General features: G+C 47.5%; 2 long non-coding RNA genes across 2 annotated transcripts; one reads left to right on the top strand and one right to left on the bottom strand.

Annotated features, from left to right (window-relative positions):
• Positions 1-1449: 1449 nt before the first annotated feature.
• On the bottom strand, positions 1450-12926 carry LOC129391600 (uncharacterized). The gene is made up of 3 exons (XR_008616020.1): positions 11698-12926; positions 3864-9705; positions 1450-1663 (listed from the first exon to the last, which is right to left on the bottom strand). It is a non-coding gene; the product is annotated as an uncharacterized lncRNA (long non-coding RNA).
• Positions 3308-6595, top strand: LOC114484441 (uncharacterized). Its single transcript, XR_008616019.1, has 3 exons — positions 3308-3793; positions 4328-5617; positions 6506-6595. It is a non-coding gene; the product is annotated as an uncharacterized lncRNA (long non-coding RNA).
• Positions 12927-13609: the final 683 nt, after the last annotated feature.

The raw sequence follows: 13609 nt of genomic DNA, 5'->3' as shown, positions 1-13609 counted from the left end.
GCTTTTAATATTTTTTCTTTGTATTTAATTTTTGATAGTTTGATCAATATGTGTCTTGGTGTTTTTCTCCTTAAATTTATCTTGTATGGGACTCTCTGTGCTTCCTAGACTTGATTGACGGTTTCCTTTCCCATATTAGGGAAGTTTTCAACTATAATCTCTTCAAACATTTTCTCAGTCCCTTTCTTTTTCTCTTCTTCTTCTGGGATCCCTATAATTCGAATGTTGGTGCGTTTAATGTTGTCCAGGAGGTCTCTGAGACTGTCCTCAAGTCTTTCCATTCTTTTTTCTTTATTCTGCTCTGCGGTAGTTATTTCCACTATTTTCTCTTCCAGGTCACTTATCCATTCTTCTCCCTCAGTTATTCTGCTGTTGATTCTTTCTAGAGAATTTTTAATTTTATTTATTGTGTTGTTCATCACAATAAATGATGCTCTTTAGTTGCTCTTTAGTTCTTCTAGGTCCTTGTTAAACGTTTCTTGTATTTTCTCCAATCTATTTCCAAGATTGTGGATCATCTTTACTATCATTACTCTGAATTCTGTTTCAGGTAGACTGCCTAGTTCCTCTTCATTTGTTTGGTCTGGTGAGCTTTTACCTTACTCCTTCATCTGTTGTGTGTTTCTCTGTCTTCTCATTTTGCTTAACTTGCTGTGTTTGGGGCCTCCTTTTCACAGGCTGCAGGTTCATAGTTCCCATTGTTTTTGGTGTCTGCCCCATGTTGCTAATGTTGGTTCAGGGGGTTGTGTAGGCTTCCTGGTGGAGGGGACAGGTGCCTGTGTTCTGAAAGATGAGGCTGGATCTTGTCTTTCTGGTGGGCAGGACTGTGTCCGGTGGTGTGTTTTGGGGTGTCTGTGACCTTATTATGATTTTAGGCAGCCTCTCTGCTAATGGGTGGGGTTGTGTTCCTGTCTTGCTAGTTGTTTGGCATAGGGTGTCTAGCACTGTAGCTTGCTGGTTGTTGAGCAGAGCTGGGTCCTAGCATTGAGATGGGGATCTCTGGGAGAGCTTTCACCTTTTGATATTATGTGGACCTGGGGGGGTCCCTGGTGGACCAATGTCCTGAACTCGGCTCTCCCACCTCAGAGGCACAGGCCGACACTGGCCAGAGCACCAAGACATGGCTCAGAAGAAAAGGGAGGGGAAAAAAAGAAAGAAAAATAATAATAAAATAAAGTTATTAAAATTTTTAAAAATATTATTAAAAATAAAAAAATTAAAAAAGAAAGAAAGAAAGAAGAGAGCAACCAAACCAAGAAAGAAATCCACCAATGATAACAAGCGTTAAAAACTATACTAAAAAAAAAGGACAGACAGAACCCTAGGACAAACAGTAAAAGCAAAGCTATACAGACAAAATCACACAAAGAAGCATACACATACACACTCACAAAAAGAGAAAAAGGAAAAATATTTATATTTCTGAGACAGTCATAGCTGTTTTTAGGATTCGAGACAGAGATTCAGGGCACAATACAAAGATGGTGTGCTCCATCCAAGACAATCTCCCCTTTGTCCTGAAGCCATCTGTAGAGAATTACTACACCCTGGTAACCGATAGCCCTCTGGTGGTCGCCTTGGCATCGGTGTCGTCACTCTTCCTCTTCTTGGTGCTGGTGTTCTTTGCGGTGCAGCTGGGCAGGCCCCAGTGTTCTTTACACCACTACAAAAAGTAAGTTTAGTAAGAGATTAAGACATTTCTGGTTTTTTCTGTCTGTAGATTGAGGGACAAACCACTGTGTTCAAAAATTATATGGATTACTTTTTTTCTTTCAGTGTGTTTATTTATTTGAAATACAGTTGGATTCATTTACTTCCATTTGAACTCGGTTTTACAGCTCCCTCCATCCTGGTTGATTTAATACTAGTTTTTTTAAATATATAGAATATTAACATAATTCCCAAAGTCAAACTACATAAAAGGTACACTCAGAGAGGCATCACTCTCCTAAACTTCCCTCTGGCCTCCCTCCCCCACTACCCCTTTGTAGATAACCAATTTCAGTAGTTTCTAGTTATGTTTTCTTTTCCCTTCTTTCTTACATAAAAGGTAGTATACTGTATGCTCTTTTTTGCATTTTGCTTTTGTCACTTAGTGCATCCTGAAAATCACTTCATATCAGTTCAAAGAGATCTTCCTCACTCATTTCACAGTTGCGTGGATGTGGATCCACTGGATGGATGTTTCCAAGTTTATTCAACCATTCTCTCATGCTTTGACAGTTAGGTACTTTCCTATATTTTGCAGTCACAAATCATGCTGCTGTGAACCATGTGTACTTACATATTTCCATGTGGTTGAGGTGTATGTTCAGGGTAAGTTCCCGCAGTTCGGTTACTGGGTGGAGGGTAAAAGTGTACGTAGTTTTCTTCGGTGTGACAAATTCTCCTTCATGGGGTCTTGCATTCTGCAATCCCACCAGCAATGTCTAAGACCACCTATTTCCCCACAGCCTCGCCAACAGAACAGATTATCAAAAGACTGGATTTTTGCCTATCTGATGAGTGAGAAATGATATCCATATCTCAGTGTAGTTTTAATTCGCATTTCTCTTAATACTTTCACTTGTTTCAGGGCTATTGTTATATCATTTTGTGTGTGTGAATTGTCTGTTATATCTTTGGCACATTTTTCTACAGAGAAAAATCTTCAAGAATTCTTTTAAGATTAAAAATTTTTTTAAACATATTTTTCTTTCTGTTTTTATTCTTTATATATTAGGGATATCTCATTTTATTATTGCTGTGTAGCATCTACCTCCTCTGTGCCAGGCACCATACTAGGGACTAGGAATCCTACACCTGGATGATCATACTTTAGAATGAGAGAAGAATTTGACACAATGTCTTAAGAGTTATAGTAGAGACATGAAAAAGGTGGGAGGAACTTCTGTGCCTGATGGAATCCAGGAAGGCTTCACAGAGGAGGTGAACTTTAGAAAACCATCAAAATTCCAAAACGTAGAAGGGCAAACAGACACAGGTGGGGAAAGACCGGGGGAGAGGAAGACATGGCCCAGGCTCCAGGGCCCTTTCCAGCACCTTCTTACCCCCTAGGCTTGGAGGGTGAGCTCAGAACCCTCCCACCCAGCCCTCTTCCTGGGCCATCCCAGTGTCCCTTCATGAGTCATAGTTCTGCCAGCTGCCACAGCTACTCTTGTGTACCCAAGTTGGTTACACTAGCTGGGGACCGGGGGAGGGTGGAATTTTGTTCTTTACCTCTTTGGACCCAACTGCTCAGCTGTTTCAGGCACAATTGGGCTTCCTGCCTTGTTTGTGGGCCTGAAGACATCTGTGTGTGTGTGTGTGTGTGTGTGTGTGTGTGTGTGAGAGAGAGAGAGAGAGAGAGAGAGAGACGGGGGGGCACATGCCCAGGAACACCCACAAGGAGTGTAATCTATTACCGAGAGGTCATGTTTCCTCCACATGCCTACAACCTGTGGGTTTGTAGCTAAAATTAGGACTCGCCTTCCCTCTGCTACCTGAGACTCCCGCCATCCCAAGCTGGGGAGAGTTCACATTCCTGTCTCCCCCGCCTCTCCACCCAGGAAAGGGAGGGGACTCATGGATTCGCTGGGCAGGGAGGGACAGTCTATCAGAGGCTTGACCTGAAATGGTCAGGGAAGGCTTGCAGGCAGACATGGGGTCTGAACTAGACTGTGAAAGACAAGTGGGATTTAGAGAAGCTGGAGAGGCAGTGGGGAGTGTGAACAACGCGAGGAAAAGACATGGATCCAGCGCCCAGCACAGAGTGCACCGTGACGAAGGTCCATGGGAGCTATGGAGCTGGAAGGTGAGACAGACACCAGCAGGTGCAAGCTGCTAAGGCTGGGAGGGCAGGTGGACTGCGGTTATAAACTGACCTGAGATGTGGAGGGGCTTGAACACAATAGAAATCCATTTCTGGGCTTCCCTGGTGGCGCAGTGGTGGAGAGTCTGCCTGCCGATGCAGGGGACACGGGTTCGTGCCCCGGTCCGGGAGGATCCCACATGCCGCGGAGCGGCTGGGCCCGTGAGCCATGGCCGCTGAGCCTGCGCGTCCGGAGCCTGCGCTCCGCAACGGGAGAGGCCACGACAGTGAGAGGCCCGCGTACCACAAAAAAAAAAAAAAAAAAAAAAAAAGAAATCCATTTCTCCGTCTCTCTCATCTCCTCTGGGTCCCACTGTCTTCTCCCTCTGTCTCCTCTGCATAGGGCAACTTTCTAGCAGATTTTGTATTTTTTACACATGTACCTTCTTGTTTGGGCCCCATATAATTTTAATGAATGCAAATGGGTTGTGTTACGGATCTCCCTCTCTGACTTTTTTCTCTCGGCTCTGTTTTAAGCGCCTCCATTTGGCTGTCTGTACATCAAATCTGTTACTTGTGACTGCCGCGTGCAGGGAGGAATCACACACATCTGAGGATAGAACAGGGAACCTGGTGGCCAGCACACAGGACCCGTGAGCGCCCAGCGGCAGGGTGGGAGCGGTAAGTTATCTGAAAGGGCACAGCCGGAGGCCTTTGGACATTAGATTTGTCTCATCTGATCTCCAGGAGGGTGCAGCTCCTTAGCCGCATTACCAAATGGCTGCTGTGGCTGCCATGTGTCCAAGTCCAGCTAATTAAGCTGGGATTAATTTCAGAGGCGCTGGCCTTCTGACCCCAGGGTGTGGGGCAGAGAAGGCCTGGCGCTGGGTCCACGTGGGTCCAAGCATCCAGGAGGGCCTCACGGGCCAGGAGCTGCCTGGCAGGGTGCGCATCGAAGAAGGCCATGCCTCACTCCCTACTGCCCGCCTGCCAAGGGCCCAACAGGAGTAGGGGACAGAGTACCGATCAAGTGCTGACCCTGCCCTGACTGGCTTCAGGAGGGGAGGGCGCAGAGTGGGCCTCATGGCTGAGGAGACCTTCCCTCGTAGAACTCGCTCCCTCAGCCCTAGGGGCCCCCAGAGGCACCACGGGGAGGGTGCCAGTCCTCCAGTCCCTCCCCAGTCTGAGCACTTGAGTGAGAGCGTTTGAAGAAAGGCTTCTGCTGCCATTTGAAAATCACTCCAAGGCGTCGCCTGGTCTTCGATGAAATGCATCTGGGCCTTGACATCTTCATGAAATGAGTTTAAGGCCCTTTCCTCCTGAGCGGGCACTTTGGTAGTGTGCAGACCTGAGCGCCGGGGGTGGGGCTGCCAGACAAGAGGGAAAAGGGGAGAAGGGGACGCCCGTGAAGAGCTCTGCCTCCTCCACCGTTCCCCCCACCCCTCACGCCCCAGCCCAGGTCGCTCCTCTGGTTCCAGTCTTCCCACCTGTTCCGGCTGACAAGGGAAGACTGTCTGTGGGCTCTCCCCACTCCTGGGACAGCCCCCTGCTGCCCGCAGAAGGGATGGGCATGGATGACACGGAGACTCATCCCCCAAACTCACCTCCCCAGCTTCAGACAACAGAGGGTGGTCCCAGCAGAGCTGAAAGGAGATTCCAGCTGGACTGGATTTCAGGATGAGCCTCTGGCCTCTGGCCTTTGGCATCTTGCCTCCTGCCCCCTCGATGTGAAGGAGGGAGAAGAGCCCGCCACTTACACCTTTCTCTTCACCCGTGGCTGATGTCAACGAAGGAAATTTATGTTAGCGCGCCTAACATTTTTGAGCGGTACGTGTCTAATTCTTCAGGTGCTAAGTGCTTTATGTGCATTATCACATTTAAGGTAAGGTGCTTCGATTATTTCCATTTTTTAGATAAGCAGGCAGATTCCAAGGTCAAGCGACTTGCCAGGGTCAAATGGCTAGCGAGGAGGTGGGTCAGCCGTTCACCCCAGGCGGTCTGGCTTTCAGCTCTACTCCATGCTCCTCTAGGGGCGGGTGGTCCCATTCAGTGGTGAGCAGGTCTGGGCCCCTGCAGGCTCCCATTTACTCCCATGAGCCCCTCAGGCCATGGTTCTCATCCGGAAAGTGGGTGGGTATCAGATTTGCCTGCGAACTTTTCCAAAATGTCCCTGTCCTCTCCCTTCTCCGGCCTGTATCAGCATAGGCTTGTTTGAGGTGCACAGCACATAAGTGGCAAAAGCTCCCCCAGTGATTCCAGTGCTGTCCCTGCCGGTCCCCAGGCCTGCCGCCGGGGGACCTGTGCCCATCAGGCCCCTGGGAGAAGCAGCCTCAATCCCATCTCATGTTTTGAAGGAGCCCCAAGGCTGCTGCAGCTTCTTGCACCTTTCCCATAGACCAGAGGTTCTGCCCATTTCCAAGCCAGGCAGAAGTGTGCAGATGTGACCACATAATCACACATGCCCAGCACCAAGAAGCATGGGCAGGGGGTGCAGAGAAAGAGGATTCAGCCCGTAGAGATTTAACTTCTGGCCCCCATGCCTAGCCCAGCGCTCCCCTCACCTCACCAAGCCCAGCCCATAGCATGGACTGGAGTTATTCCACCTACTTATGCGTAAATGTGAACATTTCCATAATTAAAAATTGGGTTTTATTTCAAATGGTTTGCAGTAAGGATCAGATGAAATACTGGATGTCTTGTGCTTTGCCTGTGCAGGTGTGAGGCCTGACGGCCGGATTATCTAGCTCATCCCTTAATTCTCCCTGGAAGAGTGTCTGGTGGAAGCTCAGGGCAACAGCCCTCACTGGGAGGAAAGACACGGAGGCCCAACGAGAGTCACAAAGTCATGCATCTGTGGGGCAGGGACAGAGGGGCCTGAAGCTTACACAGGGTGGTTATTTTATTTGTTTGTACGTTTGTTTTGGTTGAAGGGGGGGCTCTGTAAGAAAAAGAATACAAAATAACAAAAACACAATTAAAATGAGTACAAACCTGAAAATTTATCTAGAATGAGGAAAAAAGCATACTAAATTACAAATATTAAAAAGCCAAGAGGGGACTTCCCTGGCCGTCCAGTGGTTAAGACTCTGTGCTTCCACTGCAGGGAACATGGGTTTGATCACTGGTTGGGGAACTAAGATCCTGCATGCCACACGGTGCAGCCAAAAAAGAAAAAGGAAAAAAAAGCCGAGAAGTACCACAAACATCACAAAATCCAGAAAAATAACATAACATTTTAATTAATTTCCAGCCCAATCCACCTCTATTGTACTTTTTTTTTTTTTTTTTAATTTATTTGGCCGCGCCAGGTCTTAGTTGCGGCACACGGGATCTTTAGTTGCAGCATGTATGCAGGATCTAATTCCCTGACCAGGGATCGAACCCGGACCCCCCTGCATTGGGAGCGAAGAGTCTTAACCACTAGACCATCAGGGAAGTCCCTCTACTGTACTTCTATCTTTTTTTGGCTGTATACTCTTTGAATACCTCTTCCTGAGACAATTCTGTAACTGTTTTGTTTGCCACAGAGAAAATGGAAACATAGCCTAGTCTTTCCTCTAACGTGGCTGATCCAAACTTGTTTTTTGATTATGGATAGTTTAGAAAATGTTCACATTCACAAATTATTATTGGTATTGTCATGTAAACGTTTGGGATTGTTGCTAAATTTGGGGAAAACCTCTATCAGTTTCTTTTGTATGTAAACTATAGGAATTCAGGGCATTTCAAGTTTTCTTGTTCAAATCAGCCAAAAAATTAAACACAAAAAATCTGATAAATTCTATTTCATGTGATTCCCATTTTGAAAAAGAGTGTGTATTACGTTAAAAAAATCATTATTCATGAAACTTGTTAAAGATGGTAAGGAAGACTTTATTCAAGGGGGGCTGGCTACTACAATGGGGTTTGTAGAAGGGAGAGAGATCAGGCTCAACTCTGAATACAGCAAGGAAAGTGGGATTGATAGCCAAGGAACAGAGTGGTGGTCAGTGGATGGACAATTACTAAGGGGAAGCATCAGGGGGAGGGGTTTCTCGCTGAAGGCAGGACAGGGTGATCAGACATCACTGGCGGATGCTGGAGGAGGAGGGTGATCAAATAAGGAGGGGCAGATTCTGGCTAAACTGACTGACATAGTAGGATTCTTGTTAAAACCGGGCAATGCAGAGACAAACACAGAAGCCCAATAGTCAGGGCCTGGTTGATAAGGGAATTCAGAGGAGCCTGACTAGAGTTTGGTCAAGGAGAGAATCTTTATCAATTCTAGGATTGCACTTCCATTTTGAATAGGAGTTGATAAGAACAAAAGTTTTTGATTTTATGCATTTGAAGATCAGAAGAATGTTCCCCGGACTAGCTTCCGGCTTCATCATTTCAAAGTTTATTCTCCTACAGTGCCCACGTGTTCACAGCCCAGGCTCAGGGGACACACTTAGTGTGATACAATCTCTGGCCCTGCACCTTTCACAGTGATCCATAGGAATATTCCCAGTAGCCATTTCTATACCAGCATGACTAGCAATGAGCTAACTACAGTCAGTCCTTCATATTCTCAGGCTCCACATCCTCAAATTCAACCAACTGCTGATCAAAATATTTGAAAAAAAATTTCCAGAAAGTTCCAAAAGGCAAAACTTGAATTTGCCACACACCTAGCAACTATTTAAATATATTTTATTTACAACTATTTACATAACATTTAAGTTGTATTAGGTATTATAAGTGATCTGGAGATGATTTAAAATATATGGGAGGATGTTCGTAGGTTATATGCAATTACTACACCATTTTATGTAAGAGATTTGAGCATCCCCCCGGATACAGAGATGACTGTATACATGAAGTGACTGCAAGCCCTTCTTCCACCACATTCTGATTTACTTGCCACATGTTTGTTGAGCGCCTGCTGTGCCCTCTGCCCTGTTCGAAGTGCTGAAAAAGAACCTTAGTGCAACTGCAAGGCAAGCAAAGACGACCTCTAAGTATCACTAGAATTTCGATTCTCACCACCCCAACTCCTGAGACTCAGAGCATCTCACCTAGATTTGCAGGGACCATCTAATAGGACATTTTATCCCCATGTTATCTTCTAGTGTGTCCTGCACTCAGCTCTCAAAGGACCTAATTGCATCAGGCACATAGCACAGTGTCTGGCATACAGATAGGGCTTCATAAATGATACTCGACTGAACGAATGAATCAGCAAATGAGTATCACTCCCTTAAGGACTCCATAAGGCTTCCTACTGTGATAATGCTTTTCTGTGAGTTTTGCAGTTTCAGATACTGTATTCTGTCCTCTCATCCCCACAAATAGGCTGTTATCTGTCCAATTATCAGTCCTAGTTTGGCCCAGCAAATAGTAATTTGCTGACCTTGTCACTGCCATTGTAGTGACCATCAAACCTAAACAGTCTAGCTGAGTTTCAAGGCCTTCTATAATCAACCCCACCCTAAATACTTATCTAGACTCTTCCCTCTTACCCCCTCCCTAGTTTACTGTTTCAGCAAAGAAAGTAGCCTCGGACTTCCCTGGCAGTCCAATGGTTAAGACTTCGTGCTACCAAAGTGAGGGGCACAGGTTTGATCCCTGGTCGGGGAACTAAGATCTCACATGCTGCACGGTGTGGCCAAAAAATTAAGAAAAAAGAAAGTAGCCTCACATTTACTTTACTTTAACATGACATTGACTGTATTTTAAACAGGTCAATTGTAGAAAAGTTGGGAAAACCAAAACAAACCAAAGCACAGTACAAACATTAATGTTCATTTTCTTGCCATCTCTTTTCAACGAACACATGCTTAACTTTCTGCTTTCAACGAAGTTGAGAGGACAGCATTTTGCAACATGCTCTTTTCTCTCAGTGATAACACATTTCCTTCTGCCTCCATGTCTTCACCACTAGATACACAAATCTGCGAGGTGAAAGGGACCAGAGCAGGGCAAGGGGTCTTCGTTAACATTCAGAGAAGACAGTGCCTAAGAACCAGCTTCTGCTTAAATACCCCTGATGAGTGGGAACCTCTCCCTCCCAAGGCGGCCTGTCCACTGGGGGGCGCCTCTTTGACAGCGCTTTCATTCTGGGTGCAGAGATGGGCCTCTGGGGGCCCCTGTGTTCCAGTTCTGCTCTCCGGAACACTACGGGAGAGCGTACATGCTCTTCCTGTTAGCCTGTCCACTCTTCAAAGACTGATACAGCATGAACCCTTTTCTAGGTTCAACAATCATGAACTCTCCTCATCTTAGGTGTCCCCTGAATTTCCATTCTCACCATCATTCTTCTTAGTCATACTATTAAACTATGCTATTCAGGGAAAATTACAGGTATCTTTTATGTACATCTTCCTGATCTTCTATAATTTCCACATTCTCTACCATGAGCTTATATTATCCCATTAGAAAAAACCATTTAACATAAAATGTGATTTCTCTGCTGTTCTGCTATTATTTTTTGCTCCTAATTAGCTGAATCCTGAAGTGTCACAATGACTCTACTGTGTCCTCCCTCGCACCACGGGTTCCTCTGGCTCTTCAGTGGCTGGACCAGAGCCCCGTGGCTGCCACCAGGGACAGAGCTCCAGGTTGACAGCCATCCACTGGTCCAGCTCTTGGGGCAAAACTGTTCATACTGTTACAGACCTCACCTCACTCACCTTGCTCACATGTCTCTCTCATGGCCACATGGACAGCAAGGGAAGCTTCGCTCAGTGCTTGCCAAGATAACCTCTGCTTTTCCTAACATGCTAACAATAAATATGTTGAATGATTGAAAAAAAATCCTTTGGTAATGGAGATTTGGGTTTGACATGATTTAATGAAGTAATTCTGGAATGAGTATGGTTCTCTGTGAAGATGCTCCCAGACCATCTGCTTAATAATTCTAGAATGCTGTTGAGTGACATTAAGCTTATGTCCCAGGAACCATATTAGTCTCTTCTTGAAAATCAGGACATTTTGCTCCCTTTAGCTGGTGAGTCCTTCTTCCTTCTCTAACCCATCCTACAAGTCCTGTCTCTTCAGGCCAATCAGGATCATTCAGTGGATTCACCCTTTCCTGAACTCCTGTAGTGACTCATAACCAGAAGGAAACAGCACCAATAGCAATAGCTACCACTTATTAGAGCTTGTTCTGTGCCATACACTTGGCTAAAAGACTTTACATTCTTTATCATGTGTATCACTTAATCACTGTATCATGCTTTTGAATATATAGAGTTAAACTTTTAATCACCTGAATAACAGGTGCTATTATCACCCCCATTTAGCAGATGAGGAAACTGAGATTTAGAGATGTTTAGGTTCCTGTGTTGCTCAGTGTCCCTTAGCTGGTGAACAAGCTCGGGTTTGTCTGGGTCCAAAGTCTGAGCTCTCACTTCCTATCCCCCAGGTATTAGCATCTGGGTTACACAATTTAGCCCTTCACTTTGTACCATTCTCTTATTGTTTCTGGAACTTTGGTCTTAATATTTCTGGCACCTCCTGGGCTGCACCTAACATGGCCTTAGGCACAGTCAATGGGTCCTTAGCAGCTAACTGGTCTTTCTTGAACACTGCCCCTGGTTCTGTCCCTTGCTGGGAGCTGGCAGCAGCCGTCACCTCCATGGCCAGCTGCTGGGAGAAGCTGCCTTGGAGGGGGCTGGGCAGGGATGCACCAAGGGCCCAGCTGTCTCCACCTCTCACTTCAGGATGAAGAAGGGACCACATCACAGAAACCAGAGGGGTGTGCCCAGCCCCCTAAGACCCTAGGAGGATGACACTCTCAAGTTTCCACCTTCTGTTCTCTCCCACGGAGCCTCTAAGGGCCCGAGGCCTCAGCTAACAATTCTGATAATCTAATTCTCAACAAGGCCTTCCTGGCCAGTAATTGAATTCTGTGTTTTCCTCCCAACCCAATCAGGGGGCCTTACCCGCACATCTGCTCGGCAAAACACTGGGCCAGTCTTGGTGGGACAGGCAGAGGTGTGCAGACCCTCCTCAGACTCCAGGTGCTTCTGTTTCAGGTGCCACAGGTGCAGGCCTGACAACAGGACTGAGTGGCACGTCTGGGGCGCTGTCCTTTGCAGGACGGTCACTGTGCTTAGGAGGGCTTCAAGGACACAAGCCCTGGAGTGTGTCTGTGGAGGAGGATGGACTGAAGGCAGGATTCTGATAGGGAGGAGAGGGGGAGGCATGGGCCGAGGCCTGGGGCTGAGAACATGCATGACACATTCAGTGACAAGAAATCAACCCGCCTGGACAGGCCTTCACAGCCTTCAGCCAAGAAATGACTCTAAGATGCCCAAACCGTTGTCAGGAAGTATGTGTGTGGCGGGGTGGAGAGGCGGGGTGGAGAGGCGGGGCACCACGGTGTCAAAAGGCCCACTCTGACCATGCCTATCTCCAGCCCTCCGTCTACAGAAGAAAGAGGAAACCTAGTGGTAGGGCTGGGTGTAGGGGGTTCCCCAACTCTGCACACAGACCACCCAGTTTGTCGAGCCCAGAAATGGGCCATTTCCTCACCTTCAAGTCTTGCCTATTTCACCATCTTGACAGGTCTTCTATCATCCGTCTGGCAGGCAGGCCACCGTCACATCTGACCTGTGTGGTGGCGACGGGCCCCCTCCCTGACGACTCTCCTCCAGGCATGTTGTTCTCTAGCACATTCTCCACACACATCTCCACACGCCTCCCCCGCACTGACACTCTCCAGTGGCTTCCCAGGGCCTTCAGGTCAAGAGCACGGTGATAACGCCTTCTGCGGCTTTGTTCCCCCATCTCTCCGGTGTCACGTCTTGTCACACTAAGCTCCCAAGATACGGGGTCGCTGTGAGGATTAAGCACATACAAGAAACCTCACTTCTTACTGTTGGGATGACTTGCCTGAGGTCACACTAGTCGGTAAGAGTGCAGTGTGACTCACACCCAGATGGCTTGTCTCCAGAGCCCAGCGTCTTCAAACTAGATTATGGTCCCTTTGGAAACTTCTATGGGCACCAGGAACCCCCATCAGCCCTCCATCCCAAGTTTACACACAAGCCCCCACTGCACTGAAGGCTTCTGCCTACATGGCACCCCCTCCAGGAAGCTTTCTCAGATGCCCCACCCCATAGGTTTGGCTGGGGGCAGTGGTTGCCCTACTTTGCTACACATTGGAATCACCTGGGAATCTTTTTTAAAACTACTGATGCCGGGGCTTCCCTGGTGGCGCAGTGGTTGAGAGCCCGCCTGCCGATGCACGGGACACGGGTTCGCGCCCCGGTCCGGGAAGATCCCACATGCCGCGGAGCGGCTGGGCCCGTGAGCCGTGGCCGCTGAACCTGCGCGTCCGGAGCCTGTGCTCCGCAACAGGAGAGGCCACAACAGTGAGAGGCCCGCGTACCGCAAAAAAAAAAAAAAAAAAAAAAAAAAAACTACTGATGCCTGACTGCCACTCCCAGATGTGATCAGATTGGTTCTGGGTGCCCCAAGATGACTCTAAGGTGCAGCAAAGTCAGGTAACTACTGGCAGTCGTTCCCAAATTGGAATATGCATCAGCATTGCCAGGAGGGCTTATTAAACAGATAGCCAGGCCCACCCCCAGTTTCCGATTCCATATACCCGGGTTAAGACCTGAGAATGTGCATGTCTGACAAGTTCCTGAGCTCTGCTGCTGCCCCGATCACGCTTGGAGAGGCCCTAAGCTAAGGAGTCCTCCAGATACCCACGTGTTCCCAGAGTGCTCAGTGCTCATCACCACCTCTGCACCCATCACATCTGTTCTCATTGCCTGTGTGCTTCTTGGCCACCTTGGCCAGGCCAGGAGCTTTCTTCTCCATTATCTTCAGTGACAGGTGTCAACA

The sequence above is a fragment of the Physeter macrocephalus genome, chromosome 19 (assembly GCF_002837175.3).
Source record: "Physeter macrocephalus isolate SW-GA chromosome 19, ASM283717v5, whole genome shotgun sequence".
Taxonomy (NCBI): Eukaryota; Metazoa; Chordata; class Mammalia; order Artiodactyla; family Physeteridae; genus Physeter; species Physeter macrocephalus.
Note: the sequence above shows the minus strand (reverse complement) of the source record. Positions and strands in the feature narration are given on the sequence as shown.